This window comes from Drosophila gunungcola, unplaced genomic scaffold (assembly GCF_025200985.1).
Source record: "Drosophila gunungcola strain Sukarami unplaced genomic scaffold, Dgunungcola_SK_2 000059F, whole genome shotgun sequence".
Classification (NCBI taxonomy): Eukaryota; Metazoa; Arthropoda; class Insecta; order Diptera; family Drosophilidae; genus Drosophila; species Drosophila gunungcola.
The window spans coordinates 249,871-272,411 of NW_026453222.1; the positions used below are offsets into that span (position 1 = coordinate 249,871).

The 22,541-nt window shown below is 45.9% G+C and overlaps 1 long non-coding RNA gene across 1 annotated transcript; it reads right to left on the reverse strand.

Moving 5' to 3' along the window:
• Window positions 1-7,850: 7,850 nt before the first annotated feature.
• Window positions 7,851-8,595, reverse strand: LOC128264157 (uncharacterized). The gene is made up of 3 exons (XR_008268661.1): window positions 8,439-8,595; window positions 8,294-8,380; window positions 7,851-8,213 (listed from the first exon to the last, which is right to left on the reverse strand). It is a non-coding gene; the product is annotated as an uncharacterized LOC128264157 (long non-coding RNA).
• Window positions 8,596-22,541: the final 13,946 nt, after the last annotated feature.

The following is a 22,541-nucleotide window of genomic DNA, read 5'->3' on the forward strand; positions in this document are numbered from 1 at the left end:
CTGATGTCGCCGCCCGCTGGTCCATGTTGGTGATTGCGATAACTTATCGATACTATCGACATTCGACCCGACTGGCCAGCTGACCGATCTTGCTGATCAACACTGGCAACCTCGCGCGCTTATATTTGAAACTAGGATAACTTTGGTTTTAAGCTTAAATTTATATTTGAAAACTTAACATATAATGAGACCTTCAATTGCTGGAATATAATAATGCCTTCAATTGCTGGAACAATTGGCTTAGCTGCTGGGTTTCAAGTAGGGAGATGTGAGGCGCCTTAAGCGTCGTCACAAACGGAAAATAATACATTTCGTTAACGCTCATTGTGAAATCTGTTGTAAAATTGTATGTTTAATTTGAAGAAAAGGAATATGGAATTGAGCGCAATGAATTAAAATGTATTCTAAATCGAAGTGTCGTCATTGTACGAAAACAAATTCCAATAACTTTGGGATATGACATAACCATTTATAAAAGCCAAGGGCTATCGATCACCTCTTGATATTAATGGCAGTGTTTTTGCAAATGGACAAACGTTACACATTCTTAGCCTAAGCCCAAAAAATAACATATTAAAACAAATGCATTTTTGTTTTAGATTTTATAAGAAAATTGAAAATGTAATACTAGTTTTTATTAACGAACGCGAAACTTGTGTGACTGCAGTAGGATTCGAGATTATTTATTTGCGATAATAACTTGTGTAAAGCTAGCGAAAATGCGACGACGAAAGGGAGTGGTTTTGATGAAGTTCAAATGATCACTAAATTTAATGTTAGGTTTTTCTTAGAACCTAACTTATGCTAAGGTGGCAAGAGACGGGGCGAATTCGCAAGAGCGAACGGACGAAAGCTCTCGCTCTACAACAAGTGACTTCAATTTAAATAAACGCGCCCGCCCCCTCTGAAGGTACGACGTCCTTCAGCCCAGAACGGGCAACAGGGCCAGTCGATGGAACCGTCTCCGACACTCCCCCTCCTGCGTCCTGACGTCCACCACGCGAACCTTGTTATCGGCGCCGGCGTGCACCGCTGCCACTCGGTCTTTTCCCCACTGCTGTGGCGGAAGATTGTCTTCAGCGACGACGACGAGGACGCTTAAGGCGCCTCACATCTTCCCTACTTGAAACCCAGCAGCTAAGCCAATTGTTCCAGCAATTGGTGTTGGGCTGCCTCTGGTGCCACTTGGACCATCGATTCCAAAACCTGTGCCTGAGAGACGAGACACCTCGCCATCGTCGCAAGCAGGTCAGGATGATCTGGTCCGGGAGCGCCGCTGATGGTGGGGCCAGAAGAGGGCCGCCTATGAGCAGATGAACGGGGGTCCGGGCTTCGCCGTCGTTCGGGTCGCCTGGAATTGAGCACGTCCTCCACGCTGGTGAGCAGAGTTCCGAGCTCCTCCGTGGTCCGAAAGTCTTGGCCTACCGTCCGAAGGAACAGGTGCTTTGCAGACTTCACACCTGCATCCCATAGTCCGCCGAAGTGCGGTGCTCTGGGCGGTATGAAGCCAAACTCGCATCCTTTTTCTGATGCGAATGTTTCGATACCGCCCCCCTGCTCTTCCAGACGGGCTCGGAACTCCCTCATGTGCCGATCTGCGCCGACGAAGTTGGTGGCGTTGTCGCACAACACCTTCTCCGAAATCCCGCGACGACTCACGAACCTTTGAAATGCCAGACACGAATTCTAAGTGGACCGCCTTGGACGCAAAACAGGCGAACAAGGCCACGTAAGTCTTGTACGGTGGCTTTCCACGGATACGATACGTTGTGCTGAAGGGACCACAAAAATCAAAACCACATATATTGAACGGGCGGAGAGCTCGAAGTCTATCTGCTGGCAAGTTCCCCATAATTTACGTCAAGAGTTGCGATTTGCAGCGAAAGCAGCGCATGCACGACCGAACTGTTCGTCGGCAGACTTCTTGAGCATTAACTAGCCATATTTTCTCGCGCAGACGACTTACGATAGCTCGTGGGCCAGCGTGACAATTTGAATTTTCGAAGCCACAGTTCCTGCAACAACATCTTTGCCTTTGTGACCAAAGAACACAAGAGGCCAAGTGGGTCGGAAAGTCGAGCAGTCAGGAAAGAGTCATCCAACCGAAATTGAAAGTAATCTTTAACCGGTAACCAAACCACGCCAAGAGTCTTAGTTACGTCTGAGTCTGCATCCGGCGCCAGTCATCAAATCGTCAAAATAAAAATCATTCTGAATAACCTTTGCGGCCTTTGGATGAGTTGCTTGCGTCATTTCTCCTAGCCGCATTAAACACCGAATCGCCAAAAAGGGTGCTGGCGAAGTTCCATATGTAACGGTGTTTAACTTAAAGATTTTCAGGGACTCGGAAGGATCTCGTCTCCATACTATGAGCTGGAAGTTTCGGCCAGCTTCGTCCACCATCACTTGGCGATACATTTCTTTGACGTCGGCCGCAAGGGCAAACTTATGCATTCTAAACTGAAGCAGAGTCGAGTACAGCTCCTATTGGATAGTTGGGCCACCATCAAGATGTCATTCAACGCTACCTGTGTGGAAGCAACTCTCAACTTAGTTGAAGTACTTTGTGGCCGTATAACGTGCGGAATGAAATAGTGCGGAGTTTTCGGAATTTTGTCATGTGGCCCATTGAAACGTATTCCTCCATGAATTCAAGATACATCTTGTTCAGCGAAGGGTCCTTTGACAATTTCCTTTCTAGCGACAAAAATCTACGTTTCGCAACTTCGTATAATGAACCAAGAGTATTTGGGTCAGATTTGAACGGCAAACGAACCGAAAATCTACCGGACGACAATCTTTGAGTATTTTTCTCAAAGTGTTGTTGGCGGAGTTGTTGCTCAGGAGTATGGACTTTAGCCTTGGGCGGCAAGTCCTTCACAGACCAAAATTTCTGCAGGGTTGTGTCAATTAACTCCAACGCTTCCTCCTGGCAGCTGAGATGTACCATTTTTTCAGCAATTACTTTATTTTCAGAGTTACATCTCCCTGGCACTATCCAGCCGAGAACTGTCTTTTGTAAAATGGGGAGTTCAGGCCCCTGCTTTACCTGGCCAATAGATAAAAGTTCAAAGAACGTATCAGCATATCTATTTTTTGGAGCTTGAAGAAGAATGGATCTGCCAACTGAATATTTTCAGGCACCCTCCACCCGCTGGTGTTCACCGCTTGATCCGGATGATAACCAGAAATATTTTTCATAATCCAAAAATCGGACGACAACTGTCTGTTCCCTTCTTGCGACTTCACAATCGTGTGTATTTTTTTTTGGCTTGGGCATTAGTTCCACCAATGCCTCGCAAGCTCATGCACACGTCCTCTCTTGTAGTTTGGAGCCTCTGAGTGAGCTCATCGGTCACAAAATTTATTTGTGAACCAGAGTCGAGCAACGCTCGAGCTAATACAAACTCGCCACTTTTGGTTTGAACGCTCAAATTAGCAGTTGCAAGAACGACTCGATCAGATACAGTCCCATGCAAAACATGCCAATTGGATGGAGTCTCCTGCATGAGCGTGGGATGAGAAGGGGGTGGCAACGCGAGATTTGTGTTTGGGGAATATATGTGTAGCAAAGTGTGATGTGAGTGACCCTTTCTTAAGCAGTTAATGCATAAGGGTGCTCTTTTAGCGAAATCCAATCTTTGCTGAACTGTTAGGGCTGCGAAGAAAACGCAGTTTCCAATCTGATGTTGCAATACACGCATTGAGCAGAGTCGTTCTTGGCAGCGACAAACGAAAAACTCCTATTTCCATTCTTCTTAGGATTAGATTGGGTCTGCTAAACAATTTTGGGCTTGGAAGCCTCTTCCGCTGCCATATGTTGGTATCGCCTGTTGAGGGCCGCCTCACATTCGCACCAAAGTGGAAGCGAAGTATAATCTAGCTGTTCTTCCCATTTTCTTTTATTTCCTGCATCGACTTTGCTCATTACCAGATGTATTCAAATAGAATTAGTAATGCGTCTATCATCCCAATAGACAGCAAGGAGTCATACAAGGTTGTGACCGTGTCGATTAGGGTTCTCAAGGCTGTAGCTAAAGGCTGGTAAATTTTTTGTAAATTAATCAGTGTCGGTATGTTGTCAAAAAAAATAAGACAATCATTATCGTACACCAGCTTCAGGATAGCAAGGCCCTAACTGTTCCTAAAGCGTCTCCAACTAAACACGAAATTAAATGATTGAATTTTTCAATGTCGTGTAAGGTGTCGTCTTTGTCAACGAAAGTTTCGAAAAGGCTTATAACATTTTTAATTCGGAGTGTTTTCCGCTAAAAGTTGGGAGAGCAACGCTTGGCAGGCGGCATTGAGGCGGGCGATTTGATGGCGGAGCGGATTTCTCGATATTATTTTGTTTGCACTTATTTAAAATCGAAATCAGCAATGACTTTGTCAATACGGCCCTCTCTTCCAACTCTTCGCGGTAAAGATCTTTTGTAATTTTCTTTTCTATTTGGTTTTGCAAAAGTAAAGCATTTTCAATGTGCGTATTTAGAATCTCTAATCGACACTCAAGCTCAACCAGATTCACAGATAATTTAGCTTCTTTTAATACTTTTCATGCAAACAACGCGTTGGTGTATAAGCTCTTCGATATTCTTGGTTGCCACTGCGTTTATTTGTATTTATTTTGTTGGTATCGAAGAGGTGTTAAATATTTATTTTTATTAATATTAATTATTTGGAACCAACGAGTAAGTGCCGAGAGAAGTACAGCCAAAAATATCTAAATAGAGTTTTTATATTTTTTTATATAAGCCCTGCGACAGGAGCTAACGCTCAAGCTCAAGCATACCAAAAAAACGAACAAACGTTTAAGCAGACCGAAAATTGCACTGCTGCAGCGATCCAGAACGAAAACGGCCAAAGATAACTGGAAGTAGCGGCAGCGGTGTCGGTGTGAGTGTGTATGTGTACGCGGTTAGCGGCTCTTCCTAGGCAAATGCTAACGGAGAATGATACACTGACCGATAACTAAGGGCAACAAATATATAAGCCTAATGCCGAAAGGCGCGCAAAAATTATGAAAAGCGCGGGAAAATGTTAAGACAAACTGCGGCGAAAGTTTTTGCCGCTAATTTTTGAGAACTACACTTTTCACAATTTGCACTTTTTTCCAGCTATTTTTTTTATACTCTAAATTGGAGCTCACTACGACGAAAAATGGGAGTATTAATTTTGCTTGTTTATGGGCCAAAGCGATTCACATATAATTCGAAATAGCTCGAAAGTTTATTGCTCGAGCTAATACATGCAAATTTTTATTTCTTGGTTAGAATGCTCACTATCAACCGATTTTTACACGAATGCAAAAAGTTGAAAGATGGGCCAAAACACAATTAACAAAGCTCCACAGATTAACTTTCAACTTTTAGCACTTTATACCTGGTTGGCCGACTCGACAATTGCTACTTCCTTTTTTACATCCATGTTCCAGCGGCAGTAGCAAATTAAACAATTAAAGTTGCAGCGGCGGAAGAAACGTCTTGGGTATCAACCAAAGGAACGGCATAAAATTTCCACCGACGAAATGTATTTCAAAATTTAATTTTTTAGCCGAACCGACACGAATAAATTGCTTTTGTGTGTTTGTTGGTAATTATTCTAGTTTTTCAAAAAAATGGGAAGCAAATCCCAAATTAAAATATTAATACTAGTATGCATTAACGAACGCGAAACTTGTGTGACTGCAGTAGGATTCGAGATTATTTATTTGCGATAATAACTTGTGTTAAGCTAGCGAAAATGCGACGACGAAAAGGAGTGGCTTCGATGAAGTTCAAATGATCATTAAATTTAATGTTCCAATAATATTTCTTAGAACCTAACTTATGCTAAGGTGGCGAGAGACGGGTCGAATTCGCAAGAGCAAACGGACGAAAGCATTATTGGCTCCCGCTCTCGCCCTGCAACTAGTGACTTCAATTTAAATAAACGCGCCAAGTGCGCAAACAAATATTTAATTTTTTTCCATAGCCGCAAGGGTATATGTTAAGGCCTCCAAATTAAGGAGATAGTAAATATGATTCGTGAAAGGCGTCCAACCAATTTACTTCGTGTACTTATTTCGCTTCCTTGAAGCATACAACTTTCCGTGTATGGTAAAAGCAAGAGAATTCTTAACAACAAGTTTAGAGATAAATGTAAATAATAATATAAGAGAGTGACCATGAGTGATTACATTAAACATATTCCGCGCGTTGAAAGCACGATGTCAAACGTCATTATCTAAATGCAACGGCAAAAGCAGTGGAGCAACCTTGTGGATTGGATCAAAATGGCCTTAACTTCTATTACGATGGTTTGTATCTCCTCGAAGGCTAAATTTAATTCTGCAGCGTTTTTAACAAGTAAAAAATTCATATTTTTCGACAGCTTCCCATAGCAGCTTCACGGCGAGCTACAAATCGTTTCAAGCAGAGAAGAAATATGTTTGTCAATAAATCAGACGAACATTGCGACGTATGTTTTATACGGTGTTCTTCCTCGAATTCTATGTGTAGTATAAAACAATCCACATAAATCTACTCCAGATATCAAAAAGAAAGGAAGCAAACTTCGGCAAGTCGAAGTTTATATACCCTTGCAGCTATTGCAAAAATTAAATATTCTTGAAAACATTCAACAACTTGCGTATATGTTTAAAAACGTTGAGGCTATGATGATTTGCAGCTCAATTATTCGATTTTAATAAAATTAAAAGCGTAATTCGGAACTGTCAAATTATTAAGAAGTCATAAAGAAAAAATTATTTTTATATTTTTATTGTTTTTATGGAAGCTATAGGAGCTATAGTCGCCCGATTTTTATGAATTTTAAACCGTAATTTTGAAATATTAAACCATTACTAAATGACGAAGAACTAAAAAAATATTAAATAACATCAGTTATACTTTTTTTTTCATTTATGTATACGATTGTTCCTATGGGAGCTAGATGCTATATGCGTTCGATCCGGCTCGTTCCGACTTATGTACTACCTGCAATAGAAAGTCAACTTTTGGGAAAATTTCATGCAGACAGCTTTAAAACTGAGAGACTAGTTTGAGTAGAAACGGACGGACAGACGGACATGGCTTGATCGACTCTCCTAGTGATGCTGATCAAGAATGTCTCCTTCACTGCGTTGCAAACTTCTGACTGAAATAATAATAAACTCTGCAAGGGTATAAGAAGGATATCGATCAAGAAAGCGATCAGAAGGTAATCATTATTTGTGTCAACAATTTTGGCTTATAATGAAAGCAATGCACACACTTTCGAACTACCTGGCGAAGAAAAGTTCGGGCATTAATAATCCAGGCTTCTATTCGAACAATTCTAATTAAAGCCTTAGGCGCAGCGTGCATTGGCTTCTTGTGTAAGGGTTCGGCAAAATGCCGAAGAATGATCGGAAACCTTGCATTGACGCTGATTGGTGCTTTTAATAGGCGTCCTCCAACACGTATTAAATTAAAAGTTCCAGTTCGTGTTTTTGTTTTGGAAAGAAAAGCTGTTAATCTTTGAAGTTCGTGGCTAAGAAATTTGTTAGCTTCTAACGCTGCGATCTTCATAGAATATTCTTTCCGATCATAAAGGCGATACGAAGAAAGGTTTCTTTTGTTTCGAGAGGTGATAAAGTCTTGACATCATCAATTGTTAATTGTCGCTCAGGAGATGTGCGGTTAAAGGACACAATAAATGCTTATTTTGTTCCATGTTTTGCAAAGTAAAACTGCTACGCACAACTCCAATTTCGGAAGAAATGCTGCATTATTGAGTGCGACCTTAGACTTGGCTCTTAACAAGGAGCAACAAGCTACTGTTGCTCCCACTGGAGCGTATGTACAAGCAGCATCAATATGCACGTTGTGATGCATCGGCAAATCCATGAATTGAAAATAGTCTGTAAGCATCTATATTTACTTAGCGTGAAATTTCAATCCTGTGCAATTGGGAAAAGTCCGATTGTAAGTTCAGGCGTAATTGGATCATCCCAATTTTTCATCTGATGATCATTGGGCTCAGCATGCCAAGCGGATCGTAAATTCTGGGCACCACCGATACTATTGAGCGTCTGGTCATCACCTCAATTGTGGTTAGTTCATAGGTGTCCATACGAGGTTTCCAATCCTTCGATATCTCCTCATCGTCGACTTCTATTTTAACTTCTTTGTTTCCTTTTCTCCGCTTCTCATGGTTTGAGTTCCATTTTGCTAGTTGTAATCCAGCATTCGCTATAAGAGAACTGACTTTATCAGCCTGGCGCTCAAATTCTGTCAGTGTATCTACACCTGTCAATAAATAATCCACCTACATATTAGAGCGCAAGATTTAAGCTCCGATGGGATTCTCCGCTGGATGGGTAATAACCAGATAGGGTGCCTCGAAAGTCCATAAGTTACTGTATTTAACTTAAACAATTAAATAGGATCTGTAGTATTGTTTCTCCACAGAATCACCTGGAAGCATCGAAGCATCATCGACGCTCATCGGGGCGTTGAGGCTGCTTCTTATGAATGCACTTTAGGATTCACGATTTGACAGTGATAAAAATATCTTTTAAGTCACCCCGACTATTATCACCTGGACTCAATTTTTCAATTTGTGCTTGTATATGAACAGCCTGCCTAAAATTTGACTCCAAATTTTGTAACCTACGTTCGAAAATATTTTGATCAGCAGTCGACGATTCTTCCTGTTCTTTACGTTTTGTACTTTCAAAGTGACGGGTCAGAGTTGTTCGCTGATGGACTAGTTTGCGTAGAAACGGACGGACAGAAGGACACACGGACTTACAGTCGGACTTGGCTATCTTATATCCTATATCTCACTTGAATTTATTTATTTATTTTCAATATTATTATTTACATTATTATTTATTTTTTCATGCCCAATTCGTCCACGTGCCAAAACAAAAGTGACGCGTGCCAAGACAAAAGCGCGTAAAAAAGAGCAGACAAAACAAATCCCAAAAATGCAGAAAAAAAACACGCGCTCGAATTTTTGCGTGAGTAAGAAATCATAAACAACAAAGGAAGCAAACTTCGGCAAGCCGAAGTTCATATACCCTTGCAGCTATTGCAAAAACTAAATATTCTTGAAAACATTAAAATTATGATTTACTTGCGTATATGTTCAAAAACATGATGATTTGCAGCTTAATTATTCGATAGTTCCTATGGCAGCTACATGATATCGTTTTAAGTCTATAAGCATTTAAAAAAAAATGACAAAATAGAAAAGTTGCATTACAATTTTTTTTTTTTACTGGACGCTATACTAGCTATATGATAAAGTCGTCCGATTTTGAGGAAATTTAAACCGTAATTCTAAAATATTTAACCATTACTATATGTTGAAGAACTAAAAAAAAATTAAAAAACAGCAAAGTCAGAATTTTTGTCCGATCCGGCTCGTTCCGACTTATAGACTACCTAGTATCTAGTGATGTTGATCAAGAATATATATTTTATAGGGTCAGAAATATCTCCTCCACTGCGTTGCAATCCTCTGACTGAAATAACAATACCCTCTGCAAGAGTATAATTAAAAAACAGCAAAGTTATAATTTTTTTTTATTTATTTCTTCGATTGTTCCTATGGGAGCTATATGCTATAGTCGTCCGATACGGCTCGTTCCGACTTATGTACTACCTGCAATAGAAAGACAACTTATGGGAAAGTTTCATGCAGATAGCTTTAAAACTGAGAGACTAGTTTGCGTAGAAACGGACGGACAGACGGACTTGGCTAGATCAACTCTCCTAGTTATACTGATCAAGAATATATATACTTTATGGGGTCGGAAACGTCTCCTTCACTGCGTTGCAAACTTTTGACTGAAATTATAATACCCTCTGCAAGGGTTCAAAATAAATCAACTTAAAATTATGCTTACATTATCTTATATTTATTTATTTATTTATTCATTTATTCGCCAATGGATATATCCTTATCTGGCTATCAGCTAACTTAACTTAAAACTAAGTATTAATTAAAAAATATTCCCTAAGTAATTGACTAAGCACATCCTTCTTGGATCCCCAAACCAATCGAATACTTAGTGGCAAAGAGTTAAAAAGTCTTAAAGTTCTTAAGATTGGCTCATTACGCGCATAGTTAGTCCTCGCAGCACTTTCAAAAAATGGGATGACGGTACGGAGACTCCTGGCAGGGATATTGAATTTAGTTGAGCTTAATATTAATGACTATCTATATTACCAATTATAACATCATTAATAAAGAGCAAGCTCGCTACCGAACGGCGATCTTCTAGACTGCAGGTATGCAGAAGGCAAAATTGGCTAGAGTAAGCTGGCAAAGGTTCCGAAAAGTTTAACGGCTGAAGTGCAAATTTTAGGTACTTTTTCTGCAGCCTCTCAATTCTATTGATATGGACAACACTTGACGGGTTCCTATATATCCTATATCTCACTTAAATTTATTTATTTATTTTCAATATTATTATTTACATTATTATTTATTTTTTCATGCCCAATTCGTCCACGTGCCAAAACAAAAGTGACGCGTGCCAAGACACAAGCGCGTAAAAAAGAGCAGACAAAACGAATTCACTTTCGCATTTGTGTGTGAGTAACAAACCATAAAAAATGTGCAACAGGGAGAAATCATTGGAATGGATGGAAAGGGAGAGTGAGAAACGCAAACAATGCCCCATTACAAGCCTATCTTCTAAAAGCTGGAGAAACCATCGATTACGGGTATCTTCGCCGATGCATCTTGCATCGGTTACCAAAATCGGCGGAAGCTAAATTGCGCCAATGGTTGTCGGTGCAAGCCCAGTCCAAGCCCAATGACGCATTATGTAATTCCAAAGATTTAGCCAGTACTTGAATAACGACAACGAGTTGTTACAGCTTCATTAAGAAAGGTTCCAACGAAGTAGTCAATATTTTCCTTCAATCCGATGAGCAGATTCCAAAAGATTTAGGACTTTTCCTAGCGGTGTCCTGTCACGGTCGTCAACGTTGAGGCCTACAAATTGAAGAGGTATAAAAAAACAAACAATTTATTCTTAGGTGTCCAGCCAATTTACTTCGTGTATTTTTTTAACTAACTTCAAAAAAACAACTTCGTGTGTATGGTACAGACATGTGAATTCTTATTAACATTCTTAGTGATAAATGTTTATAAAATAGAAGAGAAGGACCATGAGTACCCATTAAACATATTCCGCGCTTTGACAGCACCATTTCAAACTTCATTACCTAGATGCAATGTCATAGGCAGTGGAGCATATATATATTATATATTATTATTATATATTGTATCCACCACACGGACTCAACTATCGTGGCCACGGATTGCGGACGATCTGAGCTAGCTTCCAGAGCGAATTGTCCTCATGTTTGAGCCATTTCGATCGAAGCTGAAGTTCATGCAAGTATTCGCGGTGTCCCACATTCGCTGCTTCAAAAAGGTAAATTGTGTTAAGGCTGACATCTTGCGAGGAGTCTTAAAACTCCCCACAAATTCCGAGGCAGGAGAGCTGCATAGCAACAGCGAAGGAGACGAGAATGCCGGAGGAGTCAAGGGCAACAAGGTCAAACGGTAAACAACGGACCTTGGACCCGGGCAAAGCGGAGACACCGTGAACTAACGGTACCACGCTGGACATTGGACCCTCACACGGCAAGGGCAACAGGGTCGAACGGTAAAATGGCGGACTTCGGACCCGCACAAAGAGGACGCACCGTGAACTAACGGTGCGGCAGTGGACCTAGGACCCGATCACGCGAGCTGGAAAAGGGAAATAACGGGACCATCACAGGCTATAAAAGGCGGCGCAAGCGCAGCACAGAAAAAAGTAATAGTGCGAGAATCAAAGCGAGTGCGTGTACGCGAGACCAGTAGCAAGTTAATCAAGTGCCGAGTACCAGGATCAAGATCGCAAAGTCGAGACGCCGAACGACTGAGAGTCTACAAGGCTGAGGCTTCAACGCTGAGATCCAACGGGTGCTAGGTCGTGGTTAAATCGAGCTCAGGGAGTCCTTGCGTGGAGTCTGCGATAAAGGTGGCTGGGCGAAGAGGTCGAACCGAGTTCAACCGGCTAGGCGATACACCTTGCCGACACAATCCGGACCAACTTAGGGAGCCTGCGATAAAGGTGGCTAGGCGAAAAGGCAGAACGGCGTTCTACCTGCTAGGCGAAACACCTTGCCGGTCCCGATAGTGAGGTTCGCATAACATCCAGAGTCTCGACGGAGCCGTCACGAGGCAGATACCAGCAAGCAGTCGACGACGAGGAGCGACGCCGCGAAGGACAGCGACGAGGAGCAACGCCGCAGAGGACGACGACAAGGAGCAGCAGCAGCTGAAGAGCCGCGAGGCTTGCACAAGGAGACGAATAAAGACAGTTACGATCCCAACAGAACTCTTGCGTTATTCATTGGTCAAAGGCAATCACCCAATATAAATTTGGTGGAACGAACCCATAACCTCTCTGAGCTAGCCGCCCGTTAACGTAGCGAGCAAGAATACATAGAAATCAGGTCGTTACATCTGGCGCCCATGAGTGATTGCCCTGACCAAGAGAACAAAAGATCAAAGATGGGAAAGTCCTGGATTTATAATATCAGGAAGGAGGACTTCGCCGAGGTGAGCAATGTTCTGGGAATAGAACTTGAGGGCTCGGTAGAGGCGATGAGGAAGACCCTGGCAGAGACGGTTGACCGCATAACAGAAGACCCGGTCGTGGCAGAGTTAGGGGCAGGTCTGGAAGGTCAAATTCCGGAAGCTGCCGGTCCCAAAATTCAAGCTAACAGCCGCAGATGCCGAAGGCCTTATAGCAAGCCTGGATATTCAGAGCATGGCAAGCGACGGCAGGCAGCGAGAAGGCAGCCGCGAGAGGAAAGAAAGCGTACGGCCACATCCGCAGGACTACGCCAAGGTGGCCAAGCAAGTCCGAGAGTGGAACTTTCGATATGACGGCAACGACAAGCCACTGGAGTTCCTGGAGCAGGTGGAGTGGACAGCCGTGACATATGGTCTGGATATAAACCAGATCCCACGAGCAATGCCGGAGCTGCTGCAGGGCAGAGCCCTAAAGTGGTTCATAGCCAACAACCGGCAGTGGGACAAGTGGGGAGACTTCATATTCAGCTTCCAAGGATATTTCCTTCCTCGAGGCTACATGGAGAAGCTAGCGGACCAGGTCAGACAGCGGAGGCAGACATACGGGGAAAAATTTAAAGATTACATGGTGGACATGCAGACGATGATGCGGCCCCTGGGTATGTCTGCCAAAGAAGTCCTGAACAGGATAAAGGAGAACAGCACGCCGGCCCTCCGAATTTTTATCCGGCCGTACGAGTGTCGGCACCTGGACACCCTGATGGCGCTGGCAGACGAGTTCGAGGAGCTGGAGGAGCAACGGGAGAAGTTTGAAATGGAAAACCACTCCCAGAGGACACAGAACCGCCCAGTGCCAAGGCCAAGGGCAGAGCAGGGTGCGGTGTGTAGGCGGTGCCAGGAGGACACGGAGGCGCCACGGAGGCATACGCCGCAGGAACACGGACCACCAGCCGATCGCAGTGGATTTATACAGAATCCGGCCAACGCGTGTCGCAGATGCGGGGGCGCGGACCATTGGACGAAGGAGTGCCGGAACCGGCGACTCACATTCTGCTGGCGATGCGGAAAGATAGGCGTCCGAACGGTGGAGTGCTGTTCGGGAAACGCGCAACGATCCCAGCCTCCGAGGGGCGGCAAGGGATCGTAAGGTGCTGCCTCTCAAAAATAATGGGCGACCTGAAGGCGGAAGAAATGCAACTGTCCGCCACAGTGCTCATAGGTGACGCGAACGTTAAGGCCACGGTAGACACCGGCGCGACAGCGAGTTTCATCAGCAAAGAGCTGGCGGACAGGCTGCAGGCGGCAGGAAAGGTTGGACCCACAAAGAGGCAAGTACGGATGGCGGACGGTAGATGCGGAGACGTAAAATCGCAGTTAGAAATTCAAATCGGACTTGGCACAAGAAAAGTGTCAATGGAGCTGCTGATCCTCCCAGGATTGATTGACGAACTGGTGCTAGGATGGAACTTCCTCACCAAAATCGGAGCCGAGGTGAAATGCGCAGGTCACAGAGTGATGATACCGGCGAGGGACAGACACCGAGGCTGGCTAGAGGAAAAACTGTCGGTAGCAGTCGTGGAAGCCGCGAAGGAATTTTCGGAGAAGGATGTGGACCAGTTTTTAAAGACCGAGTTGGAGAGCATGGAAGATCTGCAAGGCACGTCAAACGTGGCAGTACACAGGATCACCATGAAGGACGATCAGCCGGTCAAACAGCGGTACTATCCGAAGAATCCAAAAATGCAGGGCGAGATCAACGCCAAAGTAGACGAGCTACTTGAAAAGGGATGCATCGAACCGTCAAGGAGTCCGTACAGCTCACCAATAGTCATGGTGAGAAAGAAGACCATTTGGAGGCTCTGTGTGGATTTCAGGCAGATCAACGCAAAATCCGTGAAGGATGCATATCCAATGCCGATGATCAACTACATCCTGGACCAACTCCGAGAAGCTATATATATTAGCAGCCTCGACTTAAAGGACGGGTACTGGCAAATACCGTTGGAGGCAGCCAGCAGGCAGTATACCGCATTCACAGTGCCAGGGAAAGGCCTGTTTCAATGGAAAGTTATGCCTTTCGGTTTACACTCGGCATCAGCAACATTCCAGCGGGCGTTGGACCAGGTAATTGGACCTGAAATGATGCCGCACGCTTTCGCGTATCAGGATGATATAATTGTCATCGGACGGACACTAGAGGAGCACATGCGGAACCTAAAGGAAGTATTCAGAAGACTGCGAGCGGCAAACCTGAAAGTAAACGCGGATAAGTGTAAATTCTTCAGGAAGGAACTTCAATACTTAGGGCATCGCATTACAGACCAGGGCATCGGGACGGATCCGGAAAAGGTATCAGCGGTAGCATTGTTAAAACCACCGGCAAATGTCAAAGAACTACGGCAGTACTTGGGAGTGGCGTCGTGGTACAGGCGTTTTGTGCCAGATTTTGCCACGCTAGTGCATCCGCTGAACGCCCTTCTCCGAAAGGGTGTCAAATGGGAATGGACGACCACCAGCAGGCCTTTGAAGCTGTCAAGACAAGATTGGTCGCCGACCCAATTTTGGCATGCCCGGATTTTACAAAGCCGTTTGTGCTGCAGACCGATGCCAGCGATTATGGGCTGGGCGCCATTCTCACTCAAAATACCGACCAGGGTGAGCGGGTGATATCCTATACCAGTTGGACCCTAAACGGGTCGGAAAAAAGTTACTCCGCCACTGAAAAGGAATGTTTAGCAATCGTGTGGGCCATAAGGAAATTAAAGCCATACCTGGAGGGATACCACTTCAAAGTGATAACAGATCACATGGCCTTGAAGTGGTTGAATAGCATCGAGAGCCCAACCGGAAGAATCGCGCGGTGGGCACTGGAGCTCCAGCAATACGACTTCGAAATAACATACAGGAAAGGCCAGCTGAATATTGTGGCGGACGCACTGTCGCGGCAGCCCTTACCCGAAACCTGCCGAAGGTTGAAAACGAAGTCACCTGGTCAGTCAGCAGAACAAGCCGAATGTAGCTGGATAAGGGACATAAGGGGCAAGATAGCACAGAACCCCCAAAAATATCCGGACTATTTAGTGGAGGCCGACCGGCTGTACCGGCACATTCCTCACAGAGCAGGCAACGAGTCATGGTGGAGAACCACGATACGCCGACGGCCGGACACATGGGCAGCCGGAAGACGATCGCGAGGGTGGCAGCGAGGTATTATTGGCCGGGCATGCACCGCGACATTAGGAAGCACGTGCGGAACTGTGAGAGCTGCCTCAGGTACAAGCCCAGTCAGCTCCAGGCAGCCGGAAAAATGCTCACACAGATCCCAGAGGAGCCCTGGGCCACAGTATGCGCCGATTTCGTTGGGCCGCTTCCTCGGTCGAAACACGGGAACTCGATGCTACTAGTGCTCGTAGATCGGTTCTCGAAGTGGACGGAAATAGTGCCAATGCGTAGGGCTACCACGGAGACGCTGGAAAAGGCAATCCGGGAAAGGATTGTCTCAAGGTAAGGCGTGCCGAAGGTCTTAATCACCGATAACGGGGTGCAGTTCACGAGCAGGGCGTTCAAGCGGTTCCTGACAGAGTTGGGAGTGCGGCACCAGTTCACAGCCCCGTACACACCCCAAGAAAATCCCACGGAGAGGGCCAATAGAACTGTAAAAACAATGATCGCCCAGTTTGCCGGACAAGACCAGAGAACGTGGGATGAGAACTGGCCAGAATTGCAGCTGGCCGTGAACACTAGTGTAGCCGAGTCCACAGGGTATTCGCCGGCATTCGTCACGCAGGGTAGAGAGCCCAGGTTACCGAGCGCGTTGTTTGATGAAGAAACCACCGGCACAGGAAGGGAAACCCAGACCCCGTCGGAGAATGCGAAAAAAATAAACGAAATCTTCGAGCTGGTCAGACGGAACATGGAGAAGTCGGCGCAGGATCAGGCGCGCCACTACAATCTCCGGAGGCGCCCTTGGAAACCACAGATTGGAGACACGGTATGGGCCAAGGAGCACCATCTATCCAAGGCGGCAGAAGGATTCGCGGCGAAACTGGCCCCCAGATACGAGGGACCGTTTAAAATAATTAATTTCGATTCTCCGGTTATTTGCAACCTGCGGCACGAACACACGGTCAAAGAAAGGAAAACACACATAAGCCAGTTAAAACCCCAAAGCAAAGAGGGGCAGTCACAAATCCGGCGTATCGGAGGAGCACTGTACCCTAACCGAAGAAAGGGGGAGGACGATACACAGTATCGAAATTAACGGTCAAGCACACACATACAGGCACACAAATCAGGAGCGCGAGAGCGGGACAGGGAGGGTTTAAAAAGCCGTAGGCACCGTTACCGGCTAAACACACACATGCACGGGTTGCGTAGGAGGCGTGTACACGGAGGGCACCGTTACTTGTAAACGTTACACGGACACAGAGCGGAGAGCGAGTCCCGTTACCGGTACACGTCTCCGCGAATAACGGAACCGAGGATACGCGGAAGAACCGAGGTTTCGTCAGCGACGGCGCTGCATGGTGCAGGTCTTTCCAAAAAAGATAACCATCATGAGCGCACGTAAGAGCAACACCCAATCGCGAGTGGAACACGAGGTGAGGGAGGAGCGCGCCAGGGAACAGCCAGTGGCGAAGTGGAGACGGGACTCCGATTCCGTTCTCCAGCTTCTGGCGTCCCCCCTGGTGTCGCGATCCCCGTCACCGGTCAGCGAGGCTGACGAGGAGTCCACCGGGGAGATCTCGGACGTGGAGCTGCCGTCCGAGGAGGAGGACCCAGGAGCAGACGCGACGGAGGTCGCAGAGGTCGTCGCCATCTCTTCCGACGAGAGTGGGCCAGAGGACGCGATTGAGAAGGAGGAGGCGGAGGAGGGGACGGAGACCGTCAGTCCCGAGGTGTCCTCGGACGAGGACGACGTGGCGCGGCGAGCGGCGAGGGACCGGATGATCTTCCGCCGGTTGAGCAGGGCGACGGCAGGGCTCGGGAGGATCTGCCTAGGGCAGATGCCACCGTCGGGCAAGCCCAAGGAGTGGGCTCGGATCTTGGAGGCGCGGGCGGTCACTGTCCGCCAATGGGAGGCCCGGCGGGCGGCGAGGAGTGCAGCAGTCGCCGCGTGGCAGCAGAGGCTGAGGGACGCCGAGGCCGAGGAGGCCGCACTGTGGGAGCCGCCGCAGCCGCCGCAGGAGCAGCCACAGCCGCCGCAGGGGCAGCCGCAGTAGACGGTCACGTGGACGTGGCCCGCGCCCGAGGAGGCAGCAGAGGAGGCCAGGATGCGAGAGGCCATCAAAGCCATCGAGTGGCGGCGCCCACCGCCGCTGAGCCCGCGCGATCCGAGGGCCAACACCGCCGGAGACGTCGCGGGACACGGCGCCACCCCCGAAGCTGGCGCGGCAGACTTCGTGCCCGGAGTCGCGAGCCCCACCGGCGAGGCCGACGCTGCGGAGACAGCAGTCGGAGGGCGCGGAACCGTGGGCGGAGGTTCCGGAGGCGGATTGGCCGGCGCGGGTGGCCGAAGAGACGCAGCGACAGCGAGGGAGGCAGAGGATGCCAGGTGGGCCAAGCTCGTGCTGGAGGAGGGACAGCGCTACCGAGTCAAGGTAGCAGGGGGCCGGGTGCGGGTGTTTAAGGCCCAATAAACAGATAACAGCATTTGAACCCAGCAGTTATTTTTTTTGGGCAGGGGATCACAACAAGGCACAACACAGGAAAAAAAAGAGTGGTCCGCCGCAGCAGCCGATCGCGGAACGGGGGCGGTGAGGGGGTTAATCGCGGGCCAAGCACGCGGGCCGGCAGAAAACACGAGGCTGCCGCAGGCGTAGGGCGAGGGGGGTCACTTGCCGCCGCAAGGGTCTCCCGGGGCACGCGGTCCAGGGTCAGCACCCCGAGACATGTCAGGGGCATCAGGGGCATCATGGTCATGGTGTCGCTGTAAAGAAAAAAGTCGTTAATTAAAGGAAAACTATCATCAGCAAGTTCACTTACCAGTTTTTTCAAAACAACGAGGCCGTGAGGAATTAGGGACGGGGGCGCCAGGCGATAGGCGGTCGATCGATAGTTGCGATCGATGGGTACAAAAAAATACTGGATTTCTCAAGAAACGGTCACACGGAGGCAACTTAAGACAACGGAAACGATAACGGCAACAACGATGGCAATGCTGGACCCACTATTGATATGTGCGATCGAGACAGGGTTAGTAGAGTGGCCAGACGACGGGAATCGAAATGGTGATTTCAAACACGGGGAAATGTCTGGGCGGGAAATTCAAATTCTACGCGGGGAATTATCGAAGGAACGAGATGCAGTTTTGGGAAAGTTCAAGTTCGGGGAACTGTCTGGGGAACAGGCTAACGCAGCACAGCCATGGGAAAGTTAAAGGTCTTTCAGAGCGCTGTCTGGGGGGAGTCTTACGAGGGCAGTTGAAGTCTTTTGGGGAACTGAATGGGGTCACGAGGAGAACGAGTCTGGCGGGGAATTTGAATGAACGAACAACAGGGGCGGGGAGATCACACTTTCATAACATTTCCGAAGAAAGGGGGAAATGTGAGGAGTCTTAAAACTCCCCACAAATTCCGAGGCAGGAGAGCTGCATAGCAACAGCGAAGGAGGCGAGAATGTCGGAGGAGTCAAGGGCAACAAGGTCAAACGGTAAACAACGGACCTTGGACCCGGGCAAAGCGGAGACACCGTGAACTAACGGTACCACGCTGGACATTGGACCCTCTCACGGCAAGGGCAACAGGGTCGAACGGTAAAATGGCGGACTTCGGACCCGCACAAAGAGGACGCACCGTGAACTAACGGTGCGGCAGTGGACCTTGGACCCGATCACGCGAGCTGGAAAAGGGAAATAACGGGACCATCACAGGCTATAAAAGGCGGCGCAAACGCAGCACAGAAAAAAGTAATAGTGCGAGAATCAAAGCGAGTGCGTGTACGCGAGACCAGAAGCAAGTTAATCAAGTGCCGAGTACCAGGATCAAGATCGCAAAGTCGAGACGCCGAACGACTGAGAGTCTACAAGGCTGAGGCTTCAACGCTGAGATCCAACGGGTGCTAGGTCGTGGTTAAATCGAGCTCAGGGAGTCCTTGCGTGGAGTCTGCGATAAAGGTGGCTGGGCGAAGAGGTCGAACCGAGTTCAACCGGCTAGGCGATACACCTTGCCGACACAATCCGGACCAACTTAGGGAGCCTGCGATAAAGGTGGCTAGGCGAAAAGGCAGAACGGCGTTCTACCTGCTAGGCGAAACACCTTGCCGGTCCCGATAGTGAGGTTCGCATAACATCCAGAGTCTCGACGGAGCCGTCACGAGGCAGATACCAGCAAGCAGTCGACGACGAGGAGCGACGCCGCGAAGGACAGCGACGAGGAGCGACGCCGCAGAGGACGACGACGAGGAGCAGCAGCAGCTGAAGAGCCGCGAGGCTTGTACAAGGAGACGAATAAAGACAGTTACGATCCCAACAGAACTCTTGCGTTATTCATTGGTCAAAGGCAATCACCCAATATAAATTTGGTGGAACGAACCCATAACCTCTCTGAGCTAGCCGCCCGTTAACGTAGCGAGCGAGAATACATAGAAATCAGGTCGTTACAATCTTCCCTGCTTCCATATTTTATTCTAGGAGTGCCTGTAATGGCTTTACTTTCATTTGGATCTTTGTATAGTGCAGTGAGGGTTCAAAATTGTCTCAACTCCTATTACGACGGCTTGTAACTCCTCAACGGTTAAATTTGAATCTGCAGCGTTTTTAACAAGTAACATATTCATCGATTTGAAGGCAGTTTCCCATAAACAGTGTTTTAAACAGTGCTTCTTCCTCGAATTCTATGTGTAGTTTTTTCCAGATATAAAAAAGGACGTCGCTCAAGAAAGCGATCAGAAGAAATAGAGCCCATAATTTGTGTCAACAATTTTGGCTTATAGTCGAAGCAATGCACACACTTTCGAACTACCTGGCGAAGTAACAATTCCAATTAAAGCCTTAAGCGCAGCGTGCATATGCTTTCTGTGTAAGTATTAAGCGTCTGATCAGCACCTCAATTGTGGATAGTTCATACCGAAAGCAAAAGGTGTCCATACAAGGTTTCCATGCAATGCCGGAGGCCTTCGATATCTCCTCATCGTCGACTTTTATTTTAACTTCTTCGTTTCCTTTTCTCCAATTTTCTTCAAATTGGAATCCAGCTTTTGCTAAAAAATAAAATTCATTTTTATTGTTTTTATGGAAGCTTTATGTTAAAGTCGTCTGATTTTGATGAAATTTAAACCGTAATTCTGAAATATTTAACCATTACTATATGTCGAAGAACTAAAAAAAAACTAGGAAGAAAGCAAAGTTCGGCAAGCCGAAGTTTATATACCCTTGCAGCTATTGCAAGAATTAAATATTTTTGAAAACATTAAAATTATGATTTACTTGCGTATCTATGATGATTTGCAGCTCAATCATTAGATAGTTATTTTATATATTTTTATTATTTCTATGGGAGCTATGTGATATAGTCGTCCGATTTTGATGAAATTTAAACCGTAATTCTAAAATATTTAACCATTACTATATGTTGAAGAACTAAAAAAAAATTAAAAAACAGCAAAGTCAGAATTTTTGTCCGATCCGGCTCGTTCCGACTTATATACTACCTAGTATCTAGTGATGTTGATCAAGAATATATATTTTATAGGGTCAGAAATATCTCCTCCACTGCGTTGCAATCCTCTGACTGAAATAACAATACCCTCTGCAAGAGTATAATTAAAAAACAGCAAAGTTATAATTTTTTTTTATTTATTTCTTCGATTGTTCCTATGGGAGCTATATGCTATAGTCGTCCGATACGGCTCGTTCCGACTTATGTACTACCTGCAATAGAAAGACAACTTATGGGAAAGTTTCATGCAGATATCTTTAAAACTGAGAGACTAGTTTGGCTAGGAACGGTCGGACGGTCAGACGGACAGACTGACAGACGGACGGCCAGACGTACATGGCTAGATCGACTCTCCTAGTGATGCTGATCAAGAATATATATACTTTTTAGGGTCGGAAATGTCTCCTTCACTGCGTTGCAAACTTCTGACTGAAATTATAATACCCTCTGCAAGGGTATAAAAACGTCCAAGCTTATGGAAAAGTAATTAATGTTTTAGTATGAAGCCGAATGCATACCAGATTCGAAGTATGGCGGAAGCAATCGATTCTGAAATGTGAATTTGCGCCTCTGGGAACTCACTGATATAATTCGAATAGCAAATGTATGAGTAAAACCAGGTTGAATGGATTTTACTTTCGCAGTGGCGTGATCTTATGAGGGAGTAGGAATTACCGCATTTTCGGTCCACGAGGTAGTGCAGACAAGCCCATGTAAATTAAATTTTTTTTATTCACTACTCTGGGTTAAATTGCATACATACAAGTAACCCAACGGGAGCTTATTTGGTGAGTCCAAAAGACTTAGGACTTTCCTTGCGGTGTCCTGTCACGGTCGCCAATGTTAAGGCTTCCAAATTAAGGATGTAGTAAAACTGATTCGGGATAGGTGTCCAACCAATTTCCTTCGTGTATTTATTTCGACTGACTTCAAACATACAACTTCGTGTACAAGCAAGAGAATACCTATCAACATGTTTAGAGATAAATATAATTAAAAATAAAAGAGAGTGACCATTAGTGTGTACATTAAACAATATATAAATGTACATAAACATGTGGTAAATTTGAGCAGTTAGTATCATACGTTCTGTCAAATGAGTACCCGGAAATTTCCGGGTACTTTTTGACAGAATGTAGACCTCCTATTCAGACAAAAGAGAATGTCATGGCCAATTTATATATTCTGGAATGTAGAAAGTCCACACCAAATTAACTAGTTAATTTTAACTACGGTGTTTGGGAAACTTTGAAAATGACAAATGTCCGCATTGCAGACAAAGTCATACTCTAATTAACACTGAGGCTCAAG